Raw genomic sequence first — 16,551 nt, forward strand, 5'->3', positions numbered from 1 at the left:
CATACCTTTTAAAAACAAAGACATTTTATGAACTGTTATGGAATCCCTTAGGTAGTATGTTTTGAGTTAACAGTGAAAATCTCAACTTTATTTCTGACATAAATCAGTACAATAAGTTTCTTTTCTAGTTTTAGTACAATAATCTAAAAATTACTGTTATATACAGTGTATAAAATATGGTAGTAATAGTAATTTTTAAAACTAGTTGATAAACATTGGCAGGATGTTTTAACAGATAAAATTTCAGCAATGTCAGTCCAGTAAATTCCAGTAAATGACCATGAACAGTCATAAAGTGCTGTTTACCTAATAGATTGATGTCTCTCTTAATTTCAGTTAGTAGACTTTCTTTGTATAAAAGAAATGTGCTCAAAGTCACTAGTTAACTAAGTCTTGGACATCTTTTAAATTGCATAGCTAATCTGTTTTTATTGGAAAGTACAAACCATCTGGTCTTTTGTTTTTGTCAAGTGTAACAAGATGCAAAATACAATGTTAATGTCAATATTTTACAACTGCTTTATGTAGTGTTGCATGCCAGATTGTAAAGCAGCTTTCAGAGCTTTCAGGAGGATGTCTAAAACCAACTGAGAATTAGCAGAATATGGTTAAAAGCCTAGAGTGAATGACAAGAATGTTTATTGCCAAACAGAAATCTTGAGAGGAATTAGCTGATTTTCTTTTATTCTTTTGGCTTCAATGTCTGTGGTAACAGATGAAGTAATCTGGTGTGAGACACTTCAGTGTTATAACCTACTATCACTTCTAAGATACCACTTCATTTTACTTCTGAGGAATGCTAAATTAACAGTACAGAATATGGATTTGTAATAGCCTTCGTTTTATTTTTCTGGTATCTGATTGACAGTGACATGTCCTCTCTATATTTTGAGCTAGATATCAGTCTACTTATGTGTGTTCTTTTATTGCTTTTCTTAACCCGTTTTCGCTAAACAAGTGTTCCGGACTCATGTTTTTGTTTTTCTTTATCAGATCTGTAGGAAGTTTTTCACTTACTGTTTCTACCTGGGACAGATTTTCAGACTCTCAGCTCTGATAGAATGAAGTTATAAATGAGGGTGACTTCATTATCCCTGCAGCTTCTTGGTCCTGTAGTCTGCTTTCAAGAGATCTGTTTTCTTGACAGTGGGTCCCCTCTTTATTATTTGGATACCAGAGCAATAGCTGCTGTTTGCTGCTTTCAAGGAAGCACCAGTACAGAGTTGGCTAATAGCTAGTCATGTTAAGTTTGGGTGTGTGAATTAACCTTTTATAAAGAGGTTGAGGACCTTCTGGGTAAATTATTATCTAGGCCTTCATGGTCTGCACTTGAATTACTAAAGAGTACAGAGCATTTAATTGATTGTTCTTGAGTTTTTACTCTGTCAGAACAAAAATCTTGAACAGAAACTTGCAATTAGATCTCAATAATTTTTAGCAAACAAAGTTCAGTCTTTGAGATGCTTAATAGATACAGTTTCTGCAAAGATTCTTTCTTTTGAGCTGTTCTCTGTGGACTGTCTTAAGAAATTTTCAGCTTAAATACATGCAGTATGCTAATCTCCATCAAGATTCATCTTTCTGATGAAGAAGGATTTTTGGTAACAGGAGATTTGATTTGTGTTGGCACTGTAGTTTCATTTCTTCAGTGTTTTTATTGAAGTGCTAATCATTATTGACAAAAGCTGACAAAAGTTTAAAATTTGCTTTGCTGTTAAAGGCAGTCGTATGTATCGTGTGCTGGGCACCTCAATTGTCCAGAGACCTGTCACTTGTTTCACTCGTGAAAGCTGTGAATTACAGACCTGACATAGTTATTTTATTAATATGTGCACTTACAGTTCTGAAAGATCACTTAGGAAATTTAGATGCAGTGCTTTACCCATGGAATGAATAAGTGTATTTTCTGTAGGCTCTTTCTATGAACTCTCAAGAACATTTATATAGCATAGCTGCACTTAATATTTCAACAGAGATTTAACTGTAAAGGTAAACATTTACTGTGTCCTTAGAATCTGCTACATTTAGAGTCGATTGGCAAATCAGATTACAACTGCCTTTTGGCTAACTTTTATGCAAAGATTTTGAGAAATGTACTTTGCCACCAACCTGAACATCAGCATTTTTTTGTTTTCTTACATGACTTCCTTGCTTTTATTTTGATTTTTTTCCATGGTGTAATTGTTGCTTTGTACACACAATTTGGTTTCTCTTTTATTTTCTAGCTTTATTATTAACATTACCAAACCCAAGGACTTTAACTCCCTCATTACTACTGCATAAGTTTTTGCTCTAACTTTTGTTATTGTAAAAGTGTTTGTATTTTTATATAGCTTTACTTCATTTTCTTCCATCATGTGTGCCTTACAGGGCAAACATCCATCTCTTAATCAAAGCTATGTACCTGGTATGCCTTATAGTTGTATTCTTATTTATAGAATAATTTCTTAGACTCATTACACAGTTGAGTAAGGTCATTATAGGTTCTAGCCAGGATGTGCACCTGCTCGTGTCTGCTTCAAGGGTCATCTTGTAAATACTGTGTGCATTTAATGGTATCCCCATGAATTGACAAGGGTGAGAGCAATGCATGTTGATCTGCAAGCAGAGAGGTGGATGAAGATCTGGCTTCTTACACAGTAAGAAGCTATTTGGCAAGGAAATTAGGTTCTGCTGACATGGCCTTTACCAACAAGGTACTACTGTCATGACAGTAGGAGATCTTTAGGATTTGTTGCTCAGCAAAGAGAGGATTAAAAGTGTATGAAGGAGGATGAGGTTAACTGTCTGGTTTTGCTACTTTTTTGAATAAAACATCTTTGCAGGGCATGTCCAGTGGAGTAATCTACTTAGGACTAGAAGTCATAGTAGATTTGTGAGCTTGAGAGTCACGAGATTTAGCTGTCATGACATTCCGTGCAGTTGTGCTAGTAAGAGCCAAGCAGATCCTAGTGGCAGGTAACACAGAGCCAACTGTCCACAAACTGTGAGCATTAGATCATAAACCTAGGAAGTTTTCCTATAAATTGACACTTAGCTCTTGATTTTGGCAGCCTGTTTTATTAGCTAGTCACAGTAGATCAAGAGCAATGTCAATTTAGATTGAGTGTGGATTGCATTTCACATGGGCTGTTGAGGGGCATGCTCATTTCTTGGGTCAGAAGCAGAAACAGGTTGAAAACACATGAAACTCATTTTGTAGCATTCAGTTGTGACTATTAGTTATGTCAGTAATTGAATTTAACTGCCAGATGAAAATTTGGGATATTCTTCAAAACAGAAAAGATCTGGGGTTGAATGCCTGAACATTCAGATGCATTCAGTGTATGGGGCAGGGGAGTTTCAGCCACCTCAGCATTGTTGCAGTTAGATCTGGCACATTTTAAAACCTGTTTGAACTATTGAGATATGCCAGGGGGTATATCTCATATATGATAGGGGCTGTTCAAAAGCAGAAGACAACAGTCATTCTCTTGGGTTCTGCAGGGGTGGTTGTGTAGTAGCGCCTCACATGTGAACAGTCAGAACAGCACTGTAAGGAGTGTGCTGGATTGCTTCAGCATTGGCCACTTCTCTGCTATTGCCTAGAAAATGCATCAAAGAACATAATACTAAATCAAATTAAAAAAAAAATATTGATAGCTGGTTTTGGTAGGACATTAGGTGAGCAGTGACTGACACTTTCAGAAGTTTGATTTACTGTGCATCTTAGTGTTTGAGAAGTAAGTATGCCAGTATAGTATAGCATATTGTGAACTCTAATGTAGAGTGATATAACAGCTTTAACAGAAGTACTTTTCATTGATTCAACATATCTTGCTTTATAAAAGTTCAAGAGGGTCATGCTTATGTATAAGGATGAAGATGCTTAACAAATTTGTGTGGAGCATTTCTAATCTGCAGTGATATGAACATTTTAAATTTCAACAAGAATGTTTTGGGACACTTTTCAACTGCACTGTTCTGGAAGGAGCTGTTGTTGGTTACCGAGAAAAGCACTTGGAACAGGAGGGGTTTTGCATTCTGAGTACATGACTTGCAGCTTGATTAGTGTAACAACAAATTAACTTCAGTTGCAAACCTCAAGTTTAATTTTTTTTTAGAAATCAAGTCCAGATCAAATGTTACTGTTTCTCAGCAGATGTGGCAGGCAGCATTCAGTAAATCTGTTGAAAGTGCACTTATAATCAATGTAAATTGAAAGCAGTTGTATTGTTCAGTATTGTCCATGAGGAGGAAATTCAGCAGAGTTGACACTAAAGGGTAGTTACCAGGAGTGTTTCCAGTGTAGTTATTTAGACTAATTAATTGTCCAAGCTCTTCAGTGAAAGTAAATTAAGCTCATTAACTAATATTTGTCCAGGGAAAGTGATTGCACATGATGAATACTTAATCCTGGTTTTTCTAAGTGTTGACATTACTTCTACTGTTTACTTAGAAACAGTTGTTTACTGTTTCTAAGTGTTGCCATCAGGCTTTGTTGGCATTTGTACTAGAAACAAGCAAATGGTATTTCAAAATGTGAAGGATTTTCAGGGTTGAAGCTGCATTTTGATTAGAAACTGGTGAAAGGGTTTAAAAACCCAGTCTTAATGCTGAAATGCTGTTGTATAGCATAGATCCTAAAGAAAAACTGGATGCCTGATATATATTTCTTTTGCACTGGATGTATTTAGAAATTCTGTTTCTCTTAGTGGTAACACTATCTGTATAAAAGGACTTGTTAGGATTTTCAGTGACATTCTCTGCTATCAGGCTTTACCCATGTAGAATCTGGCTAGAAAGATGCACTGGTGGCAATTCTTCACACAAAGTTTGTCCTTTGTTTCTACAGAATTTTATCTGCAGTCCAGTGCCTTGTTTTTTTCCTGCCCCTAAATTAATCTGTGAATTATGAAGAGAAATAGAGTCTCTGTGCTGGTATCTCTGCTGCTAAATAACTAGAAACCCATCTGTGACCCTGAGGCTTGGTGTTTTCTCATGTCTCAGTTCATATACACGTCTACTTGTAGCTTTCCTTTCCACTCCCAAAAGGCAGGAAAAAAAAATAAAATTAGATCTAAGAAGGACATATATATTGCAGCTTCAGACCGAGGGCAGCTTCTGAGATGCTCGGTCCCTTCAGCATTGTTGGAGAAAGTGCCAGCCTGAGGCCCTGGCCTGAAGTTGGTGCAGAGAAAGTGAGCAGGTATGCAGGGCACAGACCATTAATGGAGCCAGCACTCAGCCTCCATAGCTGGCACACAGGCATGCTTGAAACTTGCACCCTGAAACTGATTGTGGTGTCATTCTGCCAGCCAGCCCCAATCAAATGTTGGTTATTACACAGAATTCTGAAGAACTGTACTTTAGTGTTGCAGTTGCTCTCTTACCTTTCACCTTTTTCTTTGCATCTTCTTTTTAAGGTAATGGCATGGGAGTTGATAGGATTCAAAGAACTGTTTTAAGAATTTGTAGTCATTAAATACAATGACTTGAAAAAAGAAGGCATTTCATTTATTGGGACTTAGAATAATTCTACAGGGAACTATATTGGATTATTTACCTTGTGTACCAAATAATCCACCTGCATCAAAGCTGTGTGTTTATTTCTTGAATAAACTATATGTCTATCAGTTAAACTATACAGAATCGTTGATTTTGTTTATCTTTTTATGTTTACCATCACTATGCTCATGGAACTTAGTCATGTTGCTGGCCAAGCTGTAGCATATCTCTTTTTGACTCTACAGATCTTCACTCTCAAGTGGTAGGCATCACTTCCACCTAAAGTGAGGTACCAGAAACCAGAGTTAAATTATGCACCTACTCTTACAAGCAGATTAATGTGACTTTCAGTTGAAGCTGATACCTGTGATAAATGGTGACTGCACACAATTAATTAAAACACAAACTGTATTTATCTTAACTCAAATAACCCAAATATAAAGGCTCATGTGGATGTTCAGCTGTCCATAATGCCTTAGCATCTTTACTGCATCTGTGTTCATTTCTAGGTGGAAGAAACATACTGTCCTGTGTCCAGTATCATTTGTTTGCTGTATTCCCCTCATGCTTGTTCTCTCTGTTATCCAGAGGTGCTTTTTCTTTTTCATAGGAATAGTCCTTTTCATAGATCAGGATGTTTTTGGTTCTGAGTGTTGGTTTCCTTACACACAAACAGTATGCAATCTCAGCATTTTTCCTCAGTCACTTCTATCCTAGTTGTTTATGGGTTTGTATTTTTATTACTATTTCTTTAGCAATGCCTTTTAAAGGAAGTTAAAGTAACCTGTCAGGTGTACATACTGAGGAACAGCATTGAATGAGTATTGAGGTATGGTGTTGAATGCATGTAAACATTTGGATCTCCATTTGGGCCTGTATGTTTGGTAAACTTTGTCTGATTTTTGTTATGTTTTAATCTTCTAAAGGACACCAGCTCCTAGTTTCTGAACTAGGATTTTTTAGCATGGTGTGTTTTGGATAGGAATGTTAGAGGGCCATTTGAACCAACAACAAAAAAGAGAACAAGTAAAGGCAAGCTCAGGTGGAATAAGAAGCTCTTAAATAGTAAAATATGAGAATAAAACCTGTTTATTGGATTTGTTAATCATTATACCTGTTGTAGATACTTCTGACATCAATGTAAGAAATGGAAAGGATTGTTAGTTCAGACACCAGTACAGAAATTGTGGATTCATGTTTCAGTTGGTCAGATTTTTTTCTCATTATAATGTGTGTGTTTTTTTAAACTAAAGCAAATATGATTCTTTTCTTTGCTGATGTTTAACTAGTGGGTTTTTTTTAGTTTAATGACTGATTCCAAAATGAGCAATTGAATAGAAGCAAATATTAGGTAAACACAATTACAATATTTATTTGATAATGAAGAAATACCCAGGGATAATGAGAGAATTAAGAACCTGACTTTTGTATTTTAAATGAGCAAATGGAAATGGGGCTTCTGTAATATCACTGACTTAGTCTGTTGCTCTGAAAGTACTTGGATATCTTTGATTTTGCATACATGTTGGATTTGGCTGTGCATATATCTATAATACAAGAAAATACCTTTTTGATGTGTTTTACTGACAATATCTTAATTATGTGTGTGATAATTTCGATGGTCTTGAAGACTCACTAGTGCTTGTGGAGCTTTTAATTAATTAAATAGATGCTACAAGACACAGTGAAGAGATCAAAACTGAAGGCAGGAAAACTATATCCAGAGAATCTGCTTCAAAGCTTGTATTATTTTTGAGGAATGAATGGTGTAAAGTAATTCCAGAGTCAATGCTTAAAGAAGGTAAATTTAGATGTAACAATAATTGTAGTCTTTGAAGTATAAGGTATTACGCATTTACTGAGATTTAATGTTTTGCTTTAAATAGCTTTTGATAGCCTTTAAAATTCTTTTGAGGTTGATAGTTAATGAGGCCACAAAATAATAATTTTCAAGTCTTTGTACTCTTTCTGCAGTTATGCAGTGTGTACATGTGAACCATTAGCACACCTTGTCCATTCATGTCTGTGCTGTTGAAGACACCCTTGATCCATCCTTTGCTATATTAAAGGCTTTTCTGGTAATAGAAAAACAAGATGTGCTTCTGTGTTTCCAGGAACTTCTTTTTAATACTGTATCTTCTCTCTTAAAGGAGAGTGAAATTGGCTTTTGTGGTACTGTATAGGACAGAGGTAAGTCCTTTTATTTAGCAGCGAGGTTGGATTTAAAGGATCGCTCTTCCAACCTCAACCATTGAGATTTATCTTTCTGGATTTGACAGAATTCAGATACAGAAGTACAGCTTCTTCTTTTTTTTTTTTGTTTTGTGTATTTTGTCTGTGACATCTGCATTTAAGGCAATAATGTTTCAATTTTAGGGCAATCATTATTCAATTTTGTTCAAATGGTAGTTTTGTTTTGCTAATGCAGACATGCACCTTCTTACTGCTCTGACTAGCTATTAAAAAATTGCCAGAATTTCAAGTAACCTTTTTTCTCTCAGTGCAAATATGTCCTTTTTTTTCCCACCAAAATATTTTATCTATTTATGAAAGAAAATAAATAGCATGCAAAAGTTTTTAGCAGAAGAAATTCACAAAATCCCCCAAATCATAACCCACTTACCTTTTTGGACAAATTTGTTTTACTGAGATCAGTTGTTACTGTTTACTTGAAGCTGGGGTTGTGTTCAGCTCTTAAATCTTTAGCAAGGAATTTGAAACTGTGTTAGTTCCCAAGAAGACCTTTGAACTGGGTTTGTCAGTGCAGTTTTCTTCACTGAGCACCAGCATGTTTGAGCCCTTCTGGCTCCCTGTTTTACCTGCTAATGGCAACCAAATGGTTCTGTGTGGCAGATTTAGAGGATTGATTTAATGGCTGTTTCTGCTGCTTCTGGGGTTGTGTGAAGGGGGAAGGAGGAGAGGGAAAGGGAGAGGACGGGGTTACTTCCCTAGACAGTAAAGCAGGCTGCACTGTGGGAAGCCAGTTCCCCAAACCCTGAACCACCCCGGTGGCTCCTGAGATTGGATACACTGTAGTATCCAAAGCAATGGTACTGGATTTATAAAAGCTATAAAAAAGAGTAATGCTTGCTTTGTTTTAGTGAACACAGATCTTTGTGGGTTGGAGGTTTATGGCCACTGGCAACTTTTACCTGATCACCTCTGGTGGTTTTGGTCATCTGCAGCTGTACAGTATTTGCAAGTTTCAGCTGTTTCCTTCTTGTCCCCCACTCACAACTAACATCTACCTACAAGATAAATGATAATGATGGCTGGCATTTAGTTTGGCATTGCTGCTTTTTCTCGTAGGATCTCTTTCTCAGGAAAAGATACAAGGCACAATTAAAAAGTAGGTGTAAAAGTTCTCTGCTTTTCACATGATTGATTCCCTTTGCACTACCTTCATTAAGCCAGTGCTTCCCTATTGAATGTCTCTGCTTCTTTCCAGACTTGCTTCTGGCTCTTTTTTTTTTTTTGATTGTAATACATTTTGATTTTTGGCCACTGTAATGAATACTGATTTTTCTCATGGTCTTTATATTTGAATCTTGCGGCATGTAAAACAGCTGTCATATCCCTTCCCTTCTTCTCACTAACACCCACCATCAACAACTGGAGGATTCCTAGATCCAAATAAAAAAGTTAGAACTTCTTGCAGCAGTAAAGAAAGACTGGATGTTTAAAGTGTAAGTAATTTAAAAAGTCCTGAATTCATGTTGAGGCCATTCCATAATAAAAGTTTATTTTTTTCACATTTTTTTCAGATCTCCACTCTATACCTTGGAGTTCTGAAGATGCAGTTCTTTAAAGATGTAATTTTATATATGGTTTAATATATACGGTTTACACACATCAAAACCTTAAATACACAGAGAAGACTGAGGTCTGCTTGTTATGTCCTCAAGAGATTACAAGCAGGGAACTTGTAATTTTATTCTTTTATATATTAAAATATATATCATATCACTTTGATTATTTCTGGAGTTACTAATTAGTGCCTAGAAAAAGAGTTTTTTGCAAAGAAAGAAATAGCAATTAGTGACTGACGTCCACTTGCAGTTTGATGGCAGTTCAAATCCCTAGCATCTGTCCCATTGATGAGTCAGTAAGCTGAATTTGATCTAAACATCCTAAATATGTTTGTCTAATGCAGCTGCAGGTTTAAGATGTTCCTGTATTACGGTTTAAACAGCCACCCTAGTTTATCTTCTGTCTAAGACTGAAAGGCCCAAATACTTTGTTAGTATAAAAAAATTTTTACTTCAGATATGTTGCATTTTGAGGCACGTAGGCAATGACCAAGCTAGAAGTGATCATAGACTGCTTTTTTGCCTGCTTTCTGAAACATTTTTGCCTGCTTTCTGAAACTCATCAGATGCTTTGTGAGGCTCAAATCATGTTGGGGGAAATTAAAACTTTCCTACTTTCACATTCAGGTGTTTGTTTTTTCTTGCACACTTTTTTCTCTTGCTGTCTCATAGCACAGGTCACTTTTTCTCACTTCCTGCTGCGTCACAAACCAGCATTATTATTTACATGTAGCAATCATAATTTTTAATGATCATAACTTTAATGACCAGATGGGACAAAATGAATAAAATTATTTTAAAAACAACCCAAGTTTAGCGCTTTAAAACAATCCAAGTTTAACGCTTCCAGAGTTGTGCATTCCGTGCTTAAAAGGGATTTTTTTTCAAGGTTTCTTCCTTTTAAATATTTTTTTATTTCATTATTTTTGTTCTTGTAATATGCATTCATTTTTGCTGTGCTGTATAAAGCTGAATTTTATTGTTCCATTAAAACACACACTGTACTGAGAACTGAGAATGGATAGCCTCTATTCATTTTCTAAGCCATATTAAAGTTTATACTCTCCCTATATTGTTTTGTTTTCACAGTTGTTTCAAGGAAATCTGTGGGTATTTTTTTTGAAGCTTGCATGTGACTGAACATTTTGAAAAATGTTTTCATCACTGACAACTTATATTGCAGAAGTGATGTTTAAAAATCTATACAGAAGTCCATTTTAAAATGATGGCATTTTTCTCTTCTAATCCCATATCTAAAATTTTCAGAAATACCAAGTTAATGTTTTGATTTATTGAAAAAAGAAAGAATTGGTGAGCGTTGAAGTTCATTGTTTTCTCCCTTGCAATAAATTGTATGATTAACAGTGTTTCCTACAAATAAGAGGCCAAGGCAGCGGCAGCTGCTGAAAATTCCCCTATGTCAGAGATGATGTAAGATACCAGGCAGCCTTTAGTGAAGTCTGTAGAAGACCAGAAGCTGAAGACATCAGTCTTGGAGGTGTTTTTGGAATGAAGTGTTCTAAAGCAAGTTTAATTGTTTGGGGTTTTTTAAATAGTAACTAACTTGGCCCTCTAGCATGAATAATTGTATGTTGCTCTCTGAAGACTGAAAATAGTGTTAGTATATGTGGACATGGGATATGTTTGGGTTTTTTTTGTGACTAGCAGTGACTTCATTTTGGCATTTCAAACAGTAATACTTCCATTTCCCTTCCTACATGTTTCCTTTAGAGGTTTGATATTTGTCATTAAGGAGCTAGACATTGTTTCTTTTACAATAATAATAATAATAATAGTAGTTACTTAAATGTTAAAAAGGATCAAAATTTTCATTTTTTAAAATTAGATATCAAACATCAGATTAAGTAGAAATACAGATTGTTGTAGGTATGTAGATGAAGCCTTTGCTCATGTCCTATAAAACCAGCGTGCACTTTCTGGTTGCCTAAGAGGAAAGATGTGCAAATGCTGACTGAAATTATTTGGGCATTTAAATTACATTCAGGTTCTTCTAAGGCACAATTGCTAGGTTCTAGTAGCAGGTTACCAGTTTTGTTATTTTGGAAAAAATGAACTAATCGTGTTTTACTGTACAGGATATGAGTAATAACAAAAATCAAATTTTTTCAAACATTTTGCAGGTTCCAGCTTTGCAGTTGGGGACTCTGTATAAACCTCTGGACCCAGCTGTTCACCACTATATTCTTTCAATCACTTTGAGGTGTTGATTTTACAAGAATGAGTTGCTGTTCCTAAAGTCTACAAACGGAAAATATTTCATAACGGGCCTGTGAACTTACATGGATTGGTTATATTCATGCCTATGCATGCTGTATAATAAAGACCAATTCATGTTTTTGTTCAAAAACAGCAAAGAAAACTATTTTCTTTAATGGTACGCCAGATTTATTAAAATATTTCAGCAAGTCTGTATTACAGTTTGTCAGCAAACTGGCTACAACCAAAGAGTATTTAAAAATCATTTAATTAGGACAGATTCATTTTCACTCCATGCCAGTACACAGCAAGACTAGCTTGTTCATATTTCTTTAAATTTATTCTGGAACTTGTCCAAGTTCAGCTTTAATGAGTAGCCTATCCTGCTAGTTAGGATTTATTTTCCCCTAGAGAAGAGTGTTTGAATTGGTAGTTTTTTAACCTGTTCAGTTAAATGAACATATGTTCAGAACTCCATCTTAACTCTTGAGTGTAAAGACTTGAGAAATAATTATTCCTATTGTTGTTACAGTTCCAAAATGCAGTTTAAGTAGTGTTTTTAGACCCAAACTATGTGCCACAACTTTTTTAATCAGGTGAAGAGTTTTGATATGAAGTTGCTTAATGCAAATTCAATGACACAGTATAGAACCACAGATCTGATTTAGTTTACTGAAAAAAATTATTTGTACTTGTATTTTCACTTATTACTTGAATATATCTCTTGGGTCATAAAACTTGGTTAAATATACCTCAATACCTTATTAATGATGTATTTTCCATATTAACAGGTGCAGGTTGGTGGCAGACTTACATTTTAAGATCTTTTAAATGCATTATTTGTGTTTCAAAACTATTATAATAAATCCTGAATTATAATTGTACTTTCATCACTAGCTGGGTCTAGTTAAAATTTCCTTTAAGGAACATTTGCTACACACATGGTACAATGCTTCCCCCGCCTTGATTTTTTTTTCTATAAAAAAGGATTTATTTTCAACTTCCCATTCCTCCAAACGTATCTGAAAAGGACCAGAAGACTTTATTCCTATGGGATTGTTAAAGTACAGTTAAGTGTAGAATTTGCATATTGTTAAAAAAAAATCATATGCTGTTACTACTCCTAAGGGACAATTTTATGTGAAACTTTTAAGTTTTGAATGTAGCATAGGTCAGTACAGTAGCTGTAATATGTATTAGTTGAATAGGCAGACTTTTAAAGCAGAATCTTTTGCACTGCTATATTGTATGCTGTGATTGTCACAGCTCTTCAGAGTCCCTCTGAAATGCATTGATTTGCTAATAAAAATGTGTTTAGATGGACTTAGTGTCGAGTTGTGTTCATTCTGAAGTTTGCTGAAAAATGTTTTCTGCCTTCTCGGTTACTTCCCAAATTTACATTAGGAAACTCGTATTTTGAAATATTTAAACACTTTGTTCTGAAATACTTAGTTTTAATCCTGCAAAATAGTATTCAGAAATAAGGGGGGAAATACAGAAAACGCTGTGTGAAAGGATAACAAAAGGAAAAAAATACCGGAGAGGAAAAATGTAACAGTGCACTTCCATACTGAGATAAATAATAAAGGATTACAGTACATGGCTAAAAAAAAGGAATACTAGGAAACAATCTGATGTCGCTATACATTACATTTCTTTCCAGGTAATGCATGCAAAAGCTTTCCTAAAATGCATAGCTAGTTTTCCAACTCCAGTTCTGTGTAAAAGAAATGGGTTATTCTGTCTGTCTAATATTAAATTTTAAAATAATAAATTATTGTGTATACCATTTTGTTTCACAGGAATGGATTTTATTTTTAATTTTTTGCCTTTTACTCCTTTACTCATGCACACCTATTTTGCTTAAATTGATAGATTACTGAGCTTGGATTTGAACTCTAGGAAATTTTAGGAAAACAAGTTCAAATTCTAACTTGGGATGAAATTGGAAAAGGTTTCAGAATTGTAGTTTCCACCTGTGATTTTCACAGAACCCAGGGCTTTTCTTTGAGTGGCTACAGGCATATGTCTGTACATTTGCACAGAGCATTTCTTGTGTATCTGAGGAGCTGGAATGGGACACATGTTTTATGTAATTGTATCCACAAGCCACTGATCATGTGTCCTCATGTGCATTTGTGTGGTAGAAATGATCAGAATATGTTCCAGGCTTTTCATTCCTTTTGGGTGTCTGAGTCAAAGTGTTTTTCTTTACTGGTGGTTTTTTTGTCTTGTTTTGAAACCAGGCAGCATCTGTCTCTATTTGCCTGACTTAATACTGGTATTTTCAGTTTTTGTTTCATCTCTCCTTAAAGTACTAATTTGCAGACTAGGTAATTTTCTGATGTTTAGAAAAATGTTTTTTTTAAATGGATTTTTTTTACACCAGCTAAATTCAAATGTGTCTGGATACAGTCTTTTCTATGATTTGTACTTCTTGTGAGAAGAGCATTTTCACGAAAGGTTTGCAGTGTGTTTAAACTTCAAACTGAAACAAGAAGAGCTTCAGGAGTTTTGTACAGATACTTCTTACCCTTTTGGTGACCTACTGTGCTGCAGTTGATAGAATTGAGCTTGGAATGGGGTCTGGTCATGTACTCCAGAAAGGTGTGTACTTGGCTGTCAGCAGATGAGGCAGGTGGGAGATGCAAAGTTCCCCCAAAAAGGTCATATGTAACTTCTTTGTTCTAGCTTGCCGTTTGGTGTTTGTGACTCCCATTAAAACAAAAAACAAACAAAAACCAACAACAACAAAAACACACACACAAAAAAATCAACAAAAACCAACCAAACAAGGCTTAATACAAAGCCTGTTCTTCAAAGGCCTCTAACAAGTTTTGAATTTTCTAGCAACAAAGTCTGTACCTAAAGGTAGATTCAGACTTCAAAGACGGATGGATTTAGTCAAACAGGAGACCGCTCTTTTTGCAGGGGGTTGTGGAGCATGGTGTGTGTTCATATGAAAGAAATTTCTACTACCAAAAACAAGCCTGAGTTCTTCCATATAAACATGAAATGTTTTTCCTTCATCCATGTTTTTTTCTGCAAATGGCATTTGAAACTGGCAGCATAATTGTGTCATTAGCTTCAAATGAGTTGCAAATCAGAGGCAGTCTTGTTTCTGGTTTCCTCCCCCTTCTCAGCATTTTTGAGACAGGTAATCCTGATTCCAAGCTTTATGAGGTTGGAAAACCTCATTGTAAAGAATACTGATTACTATTACAGAAGGTTACAACATCTGTTTTTGTTTGTTCTTTGTCCTTCATCTGTATTTACATCCATTTCTGAAAATCTTTCATGAGTACCTTCTTTCCTAAGAATCAGTTTTTCTTTTTAATTTCATATTAAAATAGTGAAGAGCAATGGCATTGTGGATGGGCTTTATGTGACACTTGGATATGTGGTGTAGACATCCACAGCTGAGAAGGATTGTAACGTCCCTTTATAAGCAGTGGGTAGAAACAGTGACCTGCAGAGACATTAAATTTGCAATTCTCAGATCTTGAATGAGTGGATATCTGCTATCTCTACAAGTGCGCTTGTCTTTAGATTTACCTTAAAAGGTTCTAGACCACAGTGTTAGGTGTGGATATTTGCTTTTACTGTAGGTATCTAACACTGAGCTTAATTCCTCTTGGTCCAGAGAAGATGGTTTTCACTTAGCAGCTGTTTGCTGGTATTGACAAGGAATTAAAGGAAGGATCTCTGTTTAGGACTTGAGGCGAATGCTTGTATGGCCAAGTCTAAATTCAAACTGATGACATTATGTTTAGCTATACCACCATGCAAACACAGTGGCTGAGAGATGTCTTCAGATGTTCAGAATGCTTATTTCCAAACCATGCTTCATAAGTCACATCTGGAGCTTATGGGCCAAAAGTATTAGCAGCAGAATATGTTATTACTCTTCTGCTTCATCTAGAGCACAGTGATCCTGGGTCTGAGAAGTGATGTAGTATTTTTCTCTTCACAGTTGTCTTGGTGAAGGCCCACTCTCACCATCAGATGTACAATATTCAAGAAGTCTACTCCTTATTCAGAATTTTGTGTCATTTCATACTGCTGAAGGTTTTAGAATTTGAGCATCATAAATGGCCTGCTTCTTAATTCATGGAGCCTCCTGCAGAGTCCCTACTGCCAGTACTATCTCACATATGTTAGGTCATACAGCTGCTAGCATTTTCTTTTGGGCCTAGACAGGAGATGTGGTGTATTATGGCTGCTTCTGAGAGTTCCTTGGAAAGTTTTGATTTTGCTGATCTGAACAGTGATTGAATGTCTGCATGTCTTTACGTTTTCAGTCCCTGAGCATTTTGGTAAAGCATGCATTTTTCAGGGCCACTGGATTTTGTGTGCAGTTTCAGCAGCTTTGCCTCATTTGAGGCTCTGATTCCCAGTGGAACATTTACCTACTATTTATTTTTAAGGGGCTTTAAACAGACAAATTTTTTGTCCCTATAATTTTCTAATGGAGGAGATTCTCCAGAATGAGAATGAGCTAATATGTGGATCAGTAATTATATTTCATGGAATCATAGAATGGTTAAGATTTGTTGCAACCTTAAAGATCATCTAGTTCCAACCCTCCTGCCATGTAGGACGTTAGAGAAAATAATGCTAAATAGCAGAAAAAGTGCATTTCAGTGCTGGAGTGGGAGATGATTAGGGCAAGAATGATAATGTTAAAAACATAATGTTAAAAACATGATACAGGAAAAGTCTCCAAACTGAGAGGGCTAAAGAGCCTTTATAGTTTTTGTTGAACATAGCAAATCAGTCTGTTTCTTGATTTCAGGTGATAGTGTGTAAATTAGGAAGAAAAAGTAAATTACTGACTTTGCTATAGTTTTTGTAAATCATTCTTGTGGTTGGTAGATTATATTGTCACAGAGGAATTTATTTCCCAAAAATATGTCCTTTACTTTGCCTTATCAAATGCCTGTCTCCTCCTGTTGCTCCTCCCCAGTTAAAAGATAAGACACTGAAAAATAGTAGAATCACTCACTGAGCTCTGTTAGCAAAATACAGAATGTGGGCT

At 35.6% G+C, this 16,551-nt stretch overlaps 1 protein-coding gene across 4 annotated transcripts in view; it reads left to right on the forward strand.

Moving 5' to 3' along the window:
- VPS13B (vacuolar protein sorting 13 homolog B) overlaps positions 1 to 16,551 on the forward strand; it is a 429,986-nt gene that overhangs the window by 78,050 nt on the left and 335,385 nt on the right. The gene's annotated exons all lie outside the window — the stretch shown is intronic.

This window comes from Vidua chalybeata, chromosome 1 (genome assembly GCF_026979565.1).
Source record: "Vidua chalybeata isolate OUT-0048 chromosome 1, bVidCha1 merged haplotype, whole genome shotgun sequence".
Lineage (NCBI taxonomy): Eukaryota > Metazoa > Chordata > Aves > Passeriformes > Viduidae > Vidua > Vidua chalybeata.